Source organism: Trachemys scripta, chromosome 9, assembly GCF_013100865.1.
Source record: "Trachemys scripta elegans isolate TJP31775 chromosome 9, CAS_Tse_1.0, whole genome shotgun sequence".
NCBI classification, from domain to species: Eukaryota; Metazoa; Chordata; order Testudines; family Emydidae; genus Trachemys; species Trachemys scripta.
The window spans coordinates 93,757,868-93,772,205 of record NC_048306.1 but is presented as its reverse complement, the minus strand read 5'-3'; positions in this window follow the sequence as shown (position 1 = coordinate 93,772,205).

Genomic DNA, 14,338 nt, shown 5'->3' with positions numbered 1-14,338 from the left:
GGGCCGGGGAGCCAGGCCCGCGGGGCCGGGAGCCGGGCCGGGGTCGGGGAGCCAGGGGGTGCGGGGCTGGGAGCCGGGGTCGGGGAGCCGGGCGGTGCGGGGCTGGGAGCCGGGGTCGGGGTCGGGGAGCCGGGCGGTGCGGGGCTGGGAGCCGGGGTCGGGGAGCCGGGCGGTGCGGGGCTGGGAGCCGGGGTCGGGCCCGGGGAGCCGGGCGGTGCGGGGCTGGGAGCCGGGGGGTGCGCCGGGCCCGCGGGGGGGTGGTCGGTCGGGGCCGGCACCCCAGGGCCCGAGCCGACCCAGGCTGGAGCCGCCGGGGGGGCCAGCCTGGGCCGCGCGCCCGCCCCCCTTACCTGCTTCAGGCTTCCCACGAATTAAATGTTCGCGGGAAGCAGGGGAGGGGGCGGAGACTTTGGGAGGGGGCGGAGTTGGGGCAGGGGCGTGGGCGGGGCGGGGCCGGGGCCCCGGGGAGTGTCCTCCATTTGGAGGCACAAAATATGGTAACCCTAGGATAGGGTGACCACATGTCCCGATTTTATAGGGACAGTCCCGATTTTTGGGTCTTTTTATTATCCCTCCCCCCCCACAGCCTGTCCCGATTTTTCACACTTGCTGTCTGGTCACCCTACTGGGAGCTTGGGCGTGAGCGTGGGTCACGCGCCCAGCTGTTCTCCGCCAGGCCCGGGACCAGTGACTGACTTGTGTGAACAAGTGACAGCTGCGAGTCTCTCTCCTCCTCGCCACGCGGCAGGGCTGGCGTTGCCGGAAAAGCAAAGGGGGCAAGAGCCGATCCCACTGTGAGTCTTCAGTCCGCTGGCCGAGCTCGAAGCGGGAATCTGTCCAGAGATTATATTTCCCTCTCCAGCAGCTGTGCTCTGTTGACACCAGAATTCACTGGGATTAGTGTAGTCAAAGTCCATGACTTTATTCTGTGTTTTACACGGTGATCAACTAGCTAAATAGGGTTACCATATCTCATAAATAAAAAAAGAGGACCCTCCACGGGCCCTGGCCCCGCCCATTTCCCCACCTCTAGCCCCGCCCCAACTCTACCCCTTCCCCACCCTAACTCCGCCCCCTCCTCCCTCCCACTCCCAGCCAGAGGGAAAGGGCTGCCCCAGCGCTACCGGCTTCAGGGTTTGCCGGGCAGCCCCCAGACCCTGCGCCCCCAGCCGGCGCTTCCCCAGCGCAGCTGGAGCCTGGGAGGGGAAGCGTCCAGCCGGGGGTGCAGGGTCTGGAGGCTGCCCAGCAAACCGTGAAGCCGGTAGGGTTTGGGCTTTGGGCAGCCCCTATGCCTCCGGACCCTGCACCCCCAGCCGGGCACTTCCCCTCCCGGGCTCCGGCGGCGCAGGGTCTGGAGGCACGGGGGCTGCCCGAAGCCAGTAGCGCTCGGGCAGCCCGGCTCTTAAACAGAGCCGAAGAGTTGGGGAGGAGCAGAGCCGCCGGAGCCCGGGCGGGGAAGTGCCTGGCTGGAGGCGCAGGGTCTGGAGGCACGGGGGCTGCCCGAAGCCGGTAGCTCTCGGGCAGCCCGGCTCTTAAACAGAGCCGAAGAATCGGGGAGGAGCAGAGCCGCCATTTTCCCGGACATGTTCGGCTTTTTGGCAATTCCCCCTGGACAGGGGTTTGACTGCCGAAAAGCCGGACATGTCCGGGAAAAAGAGGACGTATGGTAACCCTAAGATAAATGACTTATTGTTGCTTATACTGAGATACTATGTGGCGGACCTGATCAAGGGCCAGTTGTGCTAGGTGCCATGTGCACATAAATAGGGCCCTATCCTCCATTTTGGTTAATTTCACAGTCAGGATTTCTAAAATAGTAAATTTCATGATTTCAGCTATTTAAATCTGAAATTTCAGGGTGTTGTAATTGTAAAGGTCCTAACCCAAAAAAGAGTGGGGGGTCCGCAAAGTTATTATGGGGGGATGCGGTACTACTACCCATAGAAGCCAACTCCGTGGGTGCTCCGGGGCTGGAGCACCCACAGGGAAAAATTGATGGGTGCTCTGCACCCACCGGCAGCTCCCCACCCTCCAGCTCGCCTCCGCTCCACCTCCTCCCCTGAGTGTGCCTTGTGCCCGCTTTTTCCCCCTAGGTCCCAGCACTTGTGCCACGAAACAGCTGCAAGCACTGGGAGGGAGAGGGAACGCAGAACACTTGGGGAAGAGGCCGGGGCAGGGTCAGGATTTGGGGAGGGGTCCAATAGGGACAGGGAGGGGGTGGAATTGGGGTGGAGGGTCTTTGGGGAAGGGGTTGGAGTGGGGGCAGGGAAAGGATGGAGTCAGGCCAGGGCCAGGGGCGGGGGGCGCGAGCACCCACTGGCACTGGGGAAAGTTGGCACCTATGCTACTACCCTTATTTCTGTACTACTGCTGCTGGCTGTGCTGCCTTCAGAGCTGGGTGGCTGGAGAGCGGTGGCTGCTGACTGGGAGCCCAGCTCTGAAGGCGGAGCCGCCATGAGGAGCGGCGCAGAAGTAAGGATGGCATGGTATGGTATTGCCACTGTTACTGCTGCGCTGCTGATGATGGGGTGCTCCCTTCAGGGATGCGTGCCTGGCTAGCAGCTGCCGCTGTCTAGCCACCCAGCTCTGAAGGCAAAAACCTCCCTCTACAATAACCTTTCAATAACCCCCTTTCAATAACCCCCCCCATCCCCCACAACCCCTTTTTGTGTCAGGACCCTCAGTTTGAGAAACGCTGGTCTCCCCCCATGAAATCTATATAGTATAGGGTAAAAGTAAACAAAAGACCAGCTTTCATGGTCCATGACACATTTTTCACGGCCATGAATTTGGTAGGGCCCTACACATAAAACAAAGGTGGTCACAGTCTCAGACCCAGAGCAGGCAGAAATTCACACACACATGCTTATCTTTAATTACGTGCCTATTGGAGGTTCAGGGCCTAAATATATGAGATAACAGGTATGTCCAAGTTCCAACAGATGAGGAGCAGAAGGCAACAGTTAATTATTAGCATAATAAATAGCTGTTATAGCACATCAGTGGTCTAGCGGATCTTCTCTACAAACATATATAAGCAAAATCTTTACAAATGGACACTTCTGTTTTACTTTGTGTGGAGGTTATGCTATCATAACTTTAAACTGACCTAACTTATAATACTTATGTCAGTTACATACTAGTTTACACTCTAGTGAACACCATGAGAATTGCTTCCAAAATATTGTCTTATCTCCTAAAATGAAAACATCTTGCCTATAATAAAAGCAAATATACATTAAGCAATTATTACTATTTTAAATATATTAAGTGTTCTTAGGAGAGCAGACTTAAAAAGCTAAAATATCCTAAAATACAGTTAATATAGGTCATCTAACGGCAATGTGTAACTGTGAGATAAACAATTTTTTGAGTTATTGAAGGCAACAAACTTCCAACACCTTTGAGGCATGCTTTATCACACAGTAACATGTGCCTTGTCATTAGCACATCATACTCCCACATTACTTTACAAAACGATCATGCTTTTATTTGTGTTACGTATTTCAAAACCACTGGCCTAACAGTCTGGGTTCTCTCGCACTCATCACTTGCTATTAGCACTTTTTATCAAGACAATTTGGTATCCCTCCTCCTTACCTTCCTTGCTTTCTAGCCCATCATATCATCTTTCCTCCTAACAGAATGGCATTCAATTTCCTTGAAAAGGAAGTTGCTGAGGATAGTTCACTAGAGGATGCTATAAGACCACAGTGGCTAGTCTTCCCCTTCTAAAGAAGTGTATACAAAAAAAACATTGTTTTGGAAATTTATCCTTCCAGAATTACATAACTCACATATAGAATCTGTTGGGTTTTTTTTAGTGAGGTGCTGCTTGTGCGTCCACTTTTTTCCCAAAACTAGCTGACTCAGCCAAGGACACCAATGACTTGCTAAGGTTACAAACAGTGAATTGGTGACTTCACGGATTAGAACTAAGATGCCAATCCTACAAACTGCCCCAGGCAAGCAGATCTCTACTCTTGGAGAGTCTTATTGACTTTAATGAGCTCTGCATGGGCAGAATATCTTGCAGGATCAGGACCCTGCATTTCCTTTCCTCTGTTCTAACTACATGAACAGGATAAAATAGTCCAAGGTAGAGCATGGGCCCTAATAATGAAAACTGGATTCTGACAAGGAGTGTGAGTGCAATCTAGTGTTTCAAAGAGGAGGCTGGGAGTCAGGAATCTTGGGATCCCTTCCTAATTCACTTACTGAGTTACTATAGTCAAATTACTTATCCTCTCCATCCCTTGGTTTACCCATTCATAAACTAGATCTAATTATACTTATGGCTGAGATTTAAGTCAGTGTAGAGGATATGAATGCCCAATTCTCATTAATTTTCCTTTGGAATTAGGCATCCAAACCTCAAAGGCATCTTTGAAAATCTAAACTCTTGTCTACTCACAAAGGTTGCATATACCTCAGCAGCAATGACCTGCAAGAACCTTTCTGCCAACCAGGGATTGCTAGAGCATATTGTGTCCCACCCAGGCCCCTTCTCCCCCCAAGTTGGGGGGTTAGAACAGACCTAGCATAGGCCAGCTAAACCAACCTTATGTCATTTGGGGGTTCTCCTGCACCAGAGAGATCTCCAGTACTGCAAAGGGGCCGTATCAGGACTGGATTGAGCTGTACATATTTTTTGGGCAATCCATTGTTTGCTTGATAACTTATTAAGTACTGAGACTGTGTAGTACCTATACTTACTGCAAAATACCATTACTTCTTTTTCCAAATGCTGATAAGTAGGGTCCTACCAAATTCTCCGCCATGAAAAAGACGTCACATACCGTGAAATCTGGTCTCCCCGTGAAATCTGGTCTTTTGTGTGCTTTTACCCTATACTATACAGATTTCATGGAGGAGACCAGTGTTTCTCAAGTTGTTGGTCCTGACGCAAAAGGGAGTTGCACGGGGGTCACAAGGTTATTTTAGGGGGGTTGCAGTATTGCTACCTTTACTTCTGCGCTGCCTTCAGAGCTGGGCAGCCAGAGGGCAGCAGCTGTTGGCTGGGTGCCCATTATGAAGGCAGCACCCCACCAGCATCAGCGCAGAAGTGAGGGTGGCAATATCATACCATGCCATCCTTACTTCTGCGCTGGTGCTGGTGGTGGCTCTGCCTTCAGAGCTGGGCTCCCAGCCAGCAGCCGCCACTCTCCACCTGCTAGCTTTAAAGGCAGCACCGCCACCAGCAGCAGTGCAGAAATAAGGGTAGTAGTACTGCAACCCCCACTACAATAACCTTGTGATCCCCCGCAACTCCTTTTTGGGTCAGGACCCCTACAATTACAACACCCTGAAATTTCACATTTAAATAGCTAAAATTATGAAATTTACTATTTTAAAAATCCTATGACCATGAAATTGACCAAAATGGACAATGAATTTGGTAGGCCCTACTGATAATGGAAGCATATTTGCTATCAAGTCAAAACATACCTTGATATGTTCTCATACAGTCAGTTCCTATGCTAATAATGTTTATGAGTTGACATGTGGTGAGGTAAATAGTTGACAGAATATTACAAAATCTACAGCCTGTGCTTAGCTGGAACTATTTCTTGGATTTTTTCCCCTTCACATTGAAACTGAATACTTGCAAGGCCTTATAATTTAAGTGTTTTTCCCCCCTGCAGACACCTCATCATAAACTTAGAAAACTGAATACAAGGAATCAAGCTAGTAGGAAAAACTAAGGTAGGATTTTCAAAAAACATGTGAGTTAGGCACCCAACTTCTAACTCAGTTTACCATAGATGCCCTTTAAAATTTATAAACAAATGTTTTCATCTCTAAAGTTGTGATAAATTATTATCGCTGATCATCTGAATAAATATATTATGCAAATAAAACAGTTTTCACTAAGGAAAAGTATCCAGGCAGTTTAAGAAAAGAAAATCCAGTTTACATTTGAAAAGTTTAGACAAGTAAAAAACTGGTAGGGCTCGCGCACGCGCGCGCACGCGCGCGCGCGCGCTCTCTCTCTCTCTATCTCCATATATATATAGAAACACATATAGGGAGGGATAGCTCAGTGGTTTGAGCATTGGCCTGCTAAACCCAGGGTTGTGAGCTCAATCCTTGAGGTGGCCACTTAGGGATTTGGGGCAAAATCAGTACTTGGTCCTGCTAGTTAAGGCAGGGGGCTGGACTTGACTTGATGACCTTTCAGGGTCCCTTCCAGCTCTATGAGATAGATCTCTATATTACATAGGGCCCAACCCTGAAATCCCCATTAATTTGTTTCTGGAGTGATATAAAAAATTACCATAATGTCACAAAGAATAGGAAAAAAAAATAGAATGCTGTTACTCAGAAGGTCAGTCCTAAATACCATTCCAGAAGTGGTATCCTAATGGGTTAAGGATAGACTTACAGGTAAAGATGCTGCTGCAGGGGGTCAGATGGTTTCAAAAGATCAGACCAAAGATATCCCCTTCAGGCAATGGCATCACTGCTGGGATAGGGGTCAGGAAGGGAAAATTTGCATTTTAATTTGTTTTAGTATTATGGGAAAGGGTAAACAGAAGACAAGTCAGCAAATCTTAGAATTATGTATCTCACTATTGTGCCTCATTGCTTTGAGTCAGGAGCTTCCAATAACCAGGAACATAGGACTTAGTCTGCTGTTTGCCCATGGTGACACACTTAAACCCTGACATGTAATTAGGAATAATGAATTCAGAAAAGAAACATGGACTTGAAAAACGGGAAATTTCCAGACAGTAAGATTTGTTAGTCCTGAATCCACTTCAGCAGACTCCAGGCACCTTCACAAATCCAGATGTAGTATTGAAGCTTTTGTCTGTTGAACTGTTTTCCCAAGGAAATGTGAATATTTTCGCACTTTACTGTATGATGACAGTTTTGTTTGGAGGGGAAGTACTGGAGGAAGTATGAGTTTGTGGCAAATAAAACAAGCCAGCAAAAAGTTGTTTGAAGTACAAACTCTTTGCTTATGTAAGCAACTTTCCAATCCAATACACAGCTACACATAGAAAAAAATAAAAAAGTACAGTGAGTGGCTAAAAATAAATGATCTTATGTTTCAGTTTAGAGGAGACATAATGATTAGTATATTAATTATGTTATGGCCTCCAGATTGTCATATCAGCAGAAATACATCTGTAAAGCAAACCTACCTACAGAATAATTATGGGCTTTTCAAGTTTTATAAAAGGAAAAATTTTTGTGAATAGAAATAAAGGCCATTTCTGAGAAAAATGTTAACAAATATGTTTCGATCATATTATCAGATATGGTAAATTAAAAAAGAGGTTAGTTGCCTCTGAACACCAGAGCTGAGAGTAAGGGATGGTTTCTCTTTGGAGTGCCTCCCTGGACGGAAACATCTGCTGATTTTTATGTCAGGGAGAGAAAGAGGGCTGAGACATTGCAAGTATAGGGAAAAAATTGAAGCCCTCTGGAAGAGACAAGGAAATGGCCAAATTCAAACCTCGTTTTCTCCAGGTTGTACCTAGTTCCATCAGGTTTGAATACTGAAATTAACTTAATCAAACATCACCAAATGATCCAGCCTTGGGAGATCTGTTTACCCAAGCAGGTTATAATTTCATTCTTATACTAATTTTTTTCATGTCTCTGGCTATACTAGTAAACTAATCTGTTTAAGATGGCAATCCTGCAAACACTTATATGCTTAAATTTAAGCACGAGACTAGTCCCGTTTTACTTCTGTGGGACTATCCCATTTTTAATAGTGTCTGCTGTAAAATTCCCTTACTAGCAACACTGATTTTAAAACATTTGAAAAGGTTCTGAATCGTTCAGTGACCTATATGAAATGCTTAAAGGAGATTTCTAAACTACTTCAGATTTGTTGGAGTTCTCTCATCTCTGGTGAAACAACCTGTTGTTTCTTTTCATGTCTGAGTCATTAATTCTAACACACCACTTGTGCAATGTGCATAATAAATAACTGCTAAAGAGCAATTAGAACAAAGTAACCATTGAACACTCAATGATGCAGAAGTGTACCCATTGCCCCAAAGTAATTAGCAACCTCTTCACTTGTTTTGTTAAGTTGTGTTGCTACTTACAATTATCTTAAAGTAACACTTAGGAGCACAATTTAAAAACGAGACTTGTTTCAATAATATTCTCTAGATAAAGATTAAGGTTAATTAGCCAAAGAACCTTGGCAACTGTTAACTACTGATTAGTGGTCCCCATGGTATTTGCCCCTGGAAAGCATTTTTAAAATGTGCCATGTTGTATTTATTTTTTAAGATTTTAATGGCCCACTTCAGCCATGGCATAAATGGGTGAAATTCCCATTGAAGTCAATGGGCTGAATTGACTTACATGGTGCCAAATTACTTTATAGTAACTATTAGTGCTAGCTGAAAAATACAGTGACACAAAACTATTTTTGTAAATAAAAGTGGCAAGCTCATGCCACTGTTACTTGTGGGTATAAGAGCAGCCACTGGAGTTGGTGAACCCCTGGCATGTAATTGGAGTATTACCTTTGGTAACACATACCCATGTCCTGTGACTGGAGCTAGTAAATAAAAATTAGTCTTTCTTCCCAGCACTTCTGTTTGTCACACTAGTCTGTTATCATAAGGGAATTATATTAATAGTAATTTGTTAACTCAGACAGCAGCTGTATATTTGTGAAAAGGTCTATGAATCCCAAAAGTTGCATGAATAATAATTCATCTCAAATGTAAACCACAAATGCATTATTCATTCACAGATATTTATTATTTGTTACTCTCCTGATTGGATGACTGAATCTTTTCAATCATGGAACAAAAACACCATGCGACATAGGAGACCATCTACACACCATGGAATAGTGAAAAATCAGAGTGATTAACCTGTACGCTGAAATTTGCTTGCATAAACTATTTTGTGAATGTTTCTAAATAAGCAATCTATTACAGGAAAGCGCGGTTGATTCACAAGTAAACTAGAGGACAGGAAAAGAGCTAAACTGGCAATGAATATTATTCAGAATGTGTAATATGTCTAGGTTCAGGGCTGAAAGTAAGCCGGTACAGGCCAGTACAACGTACCAGTAAAAAGTGGCCGCCGGTACCAACCCGTAGCAGCCGACATTAAAGTGCTGCGGCAGCACTTTAAGCAGGGTCCTTTGCCGTGGCAGCACTTGAAGGCAGCGCTTTAACGTCGTTGCCCCTTCACCCCACCCCAGGCCAGCGACTTAAAAGGGCCCAGGGCTGTGGCCACCCCTGCCACTGCCGCTGCCGCTGCCGCTACCGCAGCAATGGCGGCCGGAGCCTCGGGCCCATTTAAACGCCAACTGCCCATTTAAATTGCCAGGCAGCACGATGGGCTGGCTGAGGGATGCTGACCCTCCAGCCCCGCCCCTTCCACCCAAGGCCCCACCCCTTCCGGGGGCCGGAGCCGGCCCCCGTACCAGTAAGCGTTGAGTTTTACTTTCACTCTTGAGTAGACATTGCTGACATTGCTCAGAGATGTTCATTGTGTATAATTTGATTCTTTTTTTAACTCCAGGTAACCCTTGAGAGTCAGTATCTCGCCTTTTATTCTTGGCTGTGCCTCTGGCTTAATGAGTAAATCAATGAAGATTCAGATTAATATCTGTAAAGTGTTTGGATGGCTCTGTTGAAATGTAAGTGTACTCATTCCCCCATCTTTCTTTGGGATTTTAGATTCTCACCTCACCAAAACAGGTAAACTCATATGGTCTGTTGTCCGTGATCATGCACGAGTTTACCTGTTTTGGTGAGGTGAGAATCTAGACTCCCAAGGAAAGATGTGGGAAAGAGGGGGGTATAATTACCCAGGGTATATTAATGATAATAAATTAGCCAATATAAAGCAGAAGTGAGGAAAAATAGCTACACTGAAATATGAAAAATAATGCATTGGAGAGAAAATAATGTAAATGTGTGCACATGGCAACCACTGAAATCAATCAGAATCAGCCATTTATCTGAGCATGAGATTTGGGCCAGATCTTTAACAACCATTATTTTTGTACTCCCAATCAAACAGAGGTGCAAAATTGCAGGTGAAAATTATAGTCTGTTCATCTACTATCAATTTGTCTATAGTACTTCCTATGGGACCATCACCATTTTCTAAGGGCCAGATTTTCAAAGGTATTTAGGCACCTAAATGTGCAGACAAGTGCCTAGTGAGATTTTCAGAAGCACCAAAACATGTTAGGCCCCTAACTACGTTTAATCTGGCCCTAAGCAATGACTGTAGTTTCTGGCATCAGCAGATTCCTCTTGCTGCCTGACATCTGCCATACCATGTGTATTCTACTTCAGAAATCACAAGGCACACAGCTGGCAAATTTGACGGTCATTCTGTCTCTTTAGCAGCTGTGCTAGAACTCATGCTGGTACGAATAGCTGGGAACAGAAGTGTTTTTTTAGATGATATAATTCACAAGTGTTTTCATGGGGGAAAATATTATTTAAGATAGTGACCCCAAAGAAAAATTGTAGGATAAAATAAGAATTATTATAGGGATGTACTATAGGTCTTTTATCTAGGATGTACCATAGGTCTTTGGTGCTGGAGGAACAATGCAGACATACTTACTAGAGTAAGTACAATGGAAATTTAGCTGGAAAAAGGAAAGCCTGCATAGGAACCAATTGTGGCTTTCTTAACTGAAAAAGTATACAATATAAACAGGTTAAGTTTTCTGTGGGGAGCATCATGTTGTCATGCAGTTTAGCAGCATGACGAATCTTAGTGATTAAATGCCAGCTCCCTAGCAAAACCCAAGAACAACATGAATGCATTTTTCAGTGAAGAAAGCCACAATTAGCACATCCTGTGCAGTGGCTTTCCTAGCAGAAAAGAGATAGCAGCAGGATGGTAGGAATTAAACTCTATTGGCAGGTGGATTTTTGTGTGTGTATTGAATACACCACTTTTTCTTTCTCACTGCTGCTCAGAAAAAAGAAATCCAATATTTTAAAATTTGTTTGTTTTTACACTATGATCATAACTCACAAAAAGATTAGAGCATTTGTAAGTGCTGTGCCAGTATAAAGTTGCATCATGACTGAGATACCCTGGATGTTTATCTGTCTCAAAGTTGGCAACCAAATGAAACTAACAAAAATTATAGAAGGCAAAGAATGGGTAGCAAAAAAGGAAACATAAAACAAGCTCCTACGGCTGCAAATTAGATCTTCTCAATCTACTCAATCAAACCCTTCTTCCATTCCAACAGAGGTCTAGCACAGTGTTTCTCAACCTTTTTGATACCAGGGACCAGCCTGCTGCCTTCCTAAACTGTATCAGGGTGATCTCAGGGACCTGTGCCGGTCCGCAGACCAGTCATTGAGAAACACCACTGATCATGGGAGCAGGATCTAGGGACTCCTAATTTCTATCAGTGCACTAAAACTGACTCACTGCATGAAGAGACATAATTTCTAAAGCTTGATGGAGAATGGGTACGTATGTGTGTGTTTCAGTGAAAGATTGTGACAATGAAAAAAAAACTTTTAATTGATGTGTTCAGTGGAAGATTTCAATTTTTCACCAACCTCCCTCCCACACTTTTTTTGTTTTTGGCAACTGGGAATTTTTCAGCCAATACCTTCAATATTTTTGGTTTTCAGGTGAAATTTCAATTTAATGACAGATAATCAAAGTTTTGAGAAAAGCAGGCCCTTTTGATATAAATTTTTTAGACACCACATCAGCCCTAATTACTTCCCTCAGAAGTCGTATTAAATTTGATCTGAATTTGGCCTTTATTCTCTCTGAATTATCCCATCTGTCAGAGAAGTATTTAGTTACTTACTTCAGAGAAGTATTTAGTTAATATTTTGAACTAATTATTAGCTCAATAGATGCAAAGCAACATATAACAATATCCCAGGCTGCAAATTTTCTGGGACATTGTTGAGAACAATAGCTGCTGCAATATCTAATTGTCACAGGGCACTACCCTTCAGCACACCTCCTTCCAACCCTACATGTGCATAGCAACAGCACCCTTTCAGCCTCTTTAATTACCCAAATTAGATTAGTTCAAAACATGTACTGCTCTTGCTGGGGTCAGATGTATTAAGTCTCTCTACAGAGTGTAACTCAATTCATTAGTCACCCCAGTTTACACCCACTCTGGGTCCATATGTATCCTGGTCAGCTTCCTCAGCCCTGTTAGGATGCTCCCCAGTCCCCTTCCTGGAGCTGGGGGTTGTACTTCAGGCAGTCTCTCTGTCTCTCCTTAAGCCAGGAGTCTCCAGCTCTTCTCCCTGGAGCTGGATTATAATTTAGGACAGCTGTAGGACTTCCAACAGCTTTTCCCTCAGCTAGTCCCTTTTCCCCAATTCGTCTTCAGGTTCAGTCTGCTCCTGCTAGTGTATGCCAGGGTATGAGGGAGGAGTCAGTATATATGCTAGTCCCCTCCCACCAGCTCATCTCCAATTAGTTGGGTGAAAGGGGAGCCTTGCCCACCCAACTCTGCAAGGCTCCTGGTAATGGGCCCTTAAAGAAAAAGTGCCTGACTTTCTCCCAAATACTATGTATTTCTGGGACCATTTCCTTTCTTCTAATGCCTCTTATTTCCTAGGTCTTTGCATACATCAAAATGTCCCAAGATCGTAAAAGACCATGCCCCATGATGGGGTGGGTTGATCCCTCAGCACAACTACCCTTAAGGAGGCAGACCATGCCCCACTAATATATTGTTGGAAACTGGTTTGAATAATCTTGAGTATGAAAGTAAAAACCTCTGTTATGAATATCTGATGGTCATTTATGTGACTATCTACGCGCACACCCTTGTGTGTGTACTTGTATAGATCAAGCCATAAGTGTGAGAGAGATTAATGTGCAGCTGGTGCTCTCCTAGTCAATCTGAAATATTATAAAATCTCTGAAGCCCTCACTCCTTACCCTTGCTGAGAATATCTGTTATCCTATAATCTTTGCAAGAGGTGATTATCCTATCTACTTATGCTTAGAATGTTCACTATGAATCACACAATGTTTACTCCCAGCACTGGAAGCAACAGCATTTGTGGCACCTAAACGCCAGAGGGTCCTTGCATTCATCACCTCCTGCCCCCCCAGTGCACTTGTGTAGCACAGCCACAATAGAACCCCAAATATTCTATTCTGAACTCAAAGAAAAAGCTTCCTCACTTCATTATCCTACTATACAAATTCAAAAATATAATATAAAATGATGGGGTCTAAATTAGCTGTTACCACTCAAGAAAGAGATCTTGGAGCCATTGTGGATAGTTCTCTGAAAACGTCCACTCAATATGCAACAGCAGTCAAAAAAGCTAACAGAATGTTGGGAATCATTAAGAAAAGGATAGATAATAAGACAGAAAATATCATATTGCCTTTATATAAATCCATGGTACGCCCACATCTTGAATACTGCGTGTAGATGGGTTCACCCCATCTCAAAAAAGGTATATTGAAATTGAAAAGGGTACAAAAAAGGGCAACAAAAATGATGAGGGGTATGGAACAGCTTCCGTGTGAGGAGAAATTAATAAGACTGGGTCTTCTCGGCTTGGAAAAGAGATGACTAATGGGGGGCTATGATAGAGGTCTATAAAATCATGACTGGTGTGGAGAAAATAAATAAGGAAGTGTTATTCACTCCTTCTCATAACACAAGAACTAGGGGTCACCAAATGAAATTAATAGGCAGCAGGTTTAAAACAAACAAAAGGAAGTATTTCTTCATACAACGCACAGTCAACCTGTGGAACTCTTTGCCAGAAGAGGTTGTGAAGGCCAAGACTAGAACAGGGCTCAAAAAGAACTAGATAAATTTATGGAAGATAGGTCCATCAATGGCTAATGTCCCTAACCTCTGTTTGTCAGAAGCTGGGAATGGGCCACAGGGAACATATCACTTAATGAGTACTTTTCTGTTCATTCCCTCTGAAGCACCTGGCATTGGCCACTGTCAGAAGATACTAGGCTAGATGGACCTTTGGTCTGACCCTGTATGGGCGTTCTATATTCTTAGAAAGGTGTCAAACTGACCCAGACTTTGCCCTTGCGTGGACCAATGAAAACCAATTGGTCAACTGCAGCAGTGCAGGCCTGTTGAGTTACCTAAGTGTCCCTTATGTGACACGCTTCCAGTCTAGAAGCCAGCAGGAATTCATTGTGTTTTCTGAGGAATACATGCTTTCTTACTCCTTAGCTCACTTGTCCTGTGAAGTACATGAGAATGTGAATATGTGACACAGCTTTGATCCAAAGAGAACACAGCAAATTGCCCAATGTTCAGCTTTTACGGTTTTGGTGACTCACTAGTGACTCCCCTGTCCTCTACTTTCTCTCCATTTCATAGAACTCCAAAGGG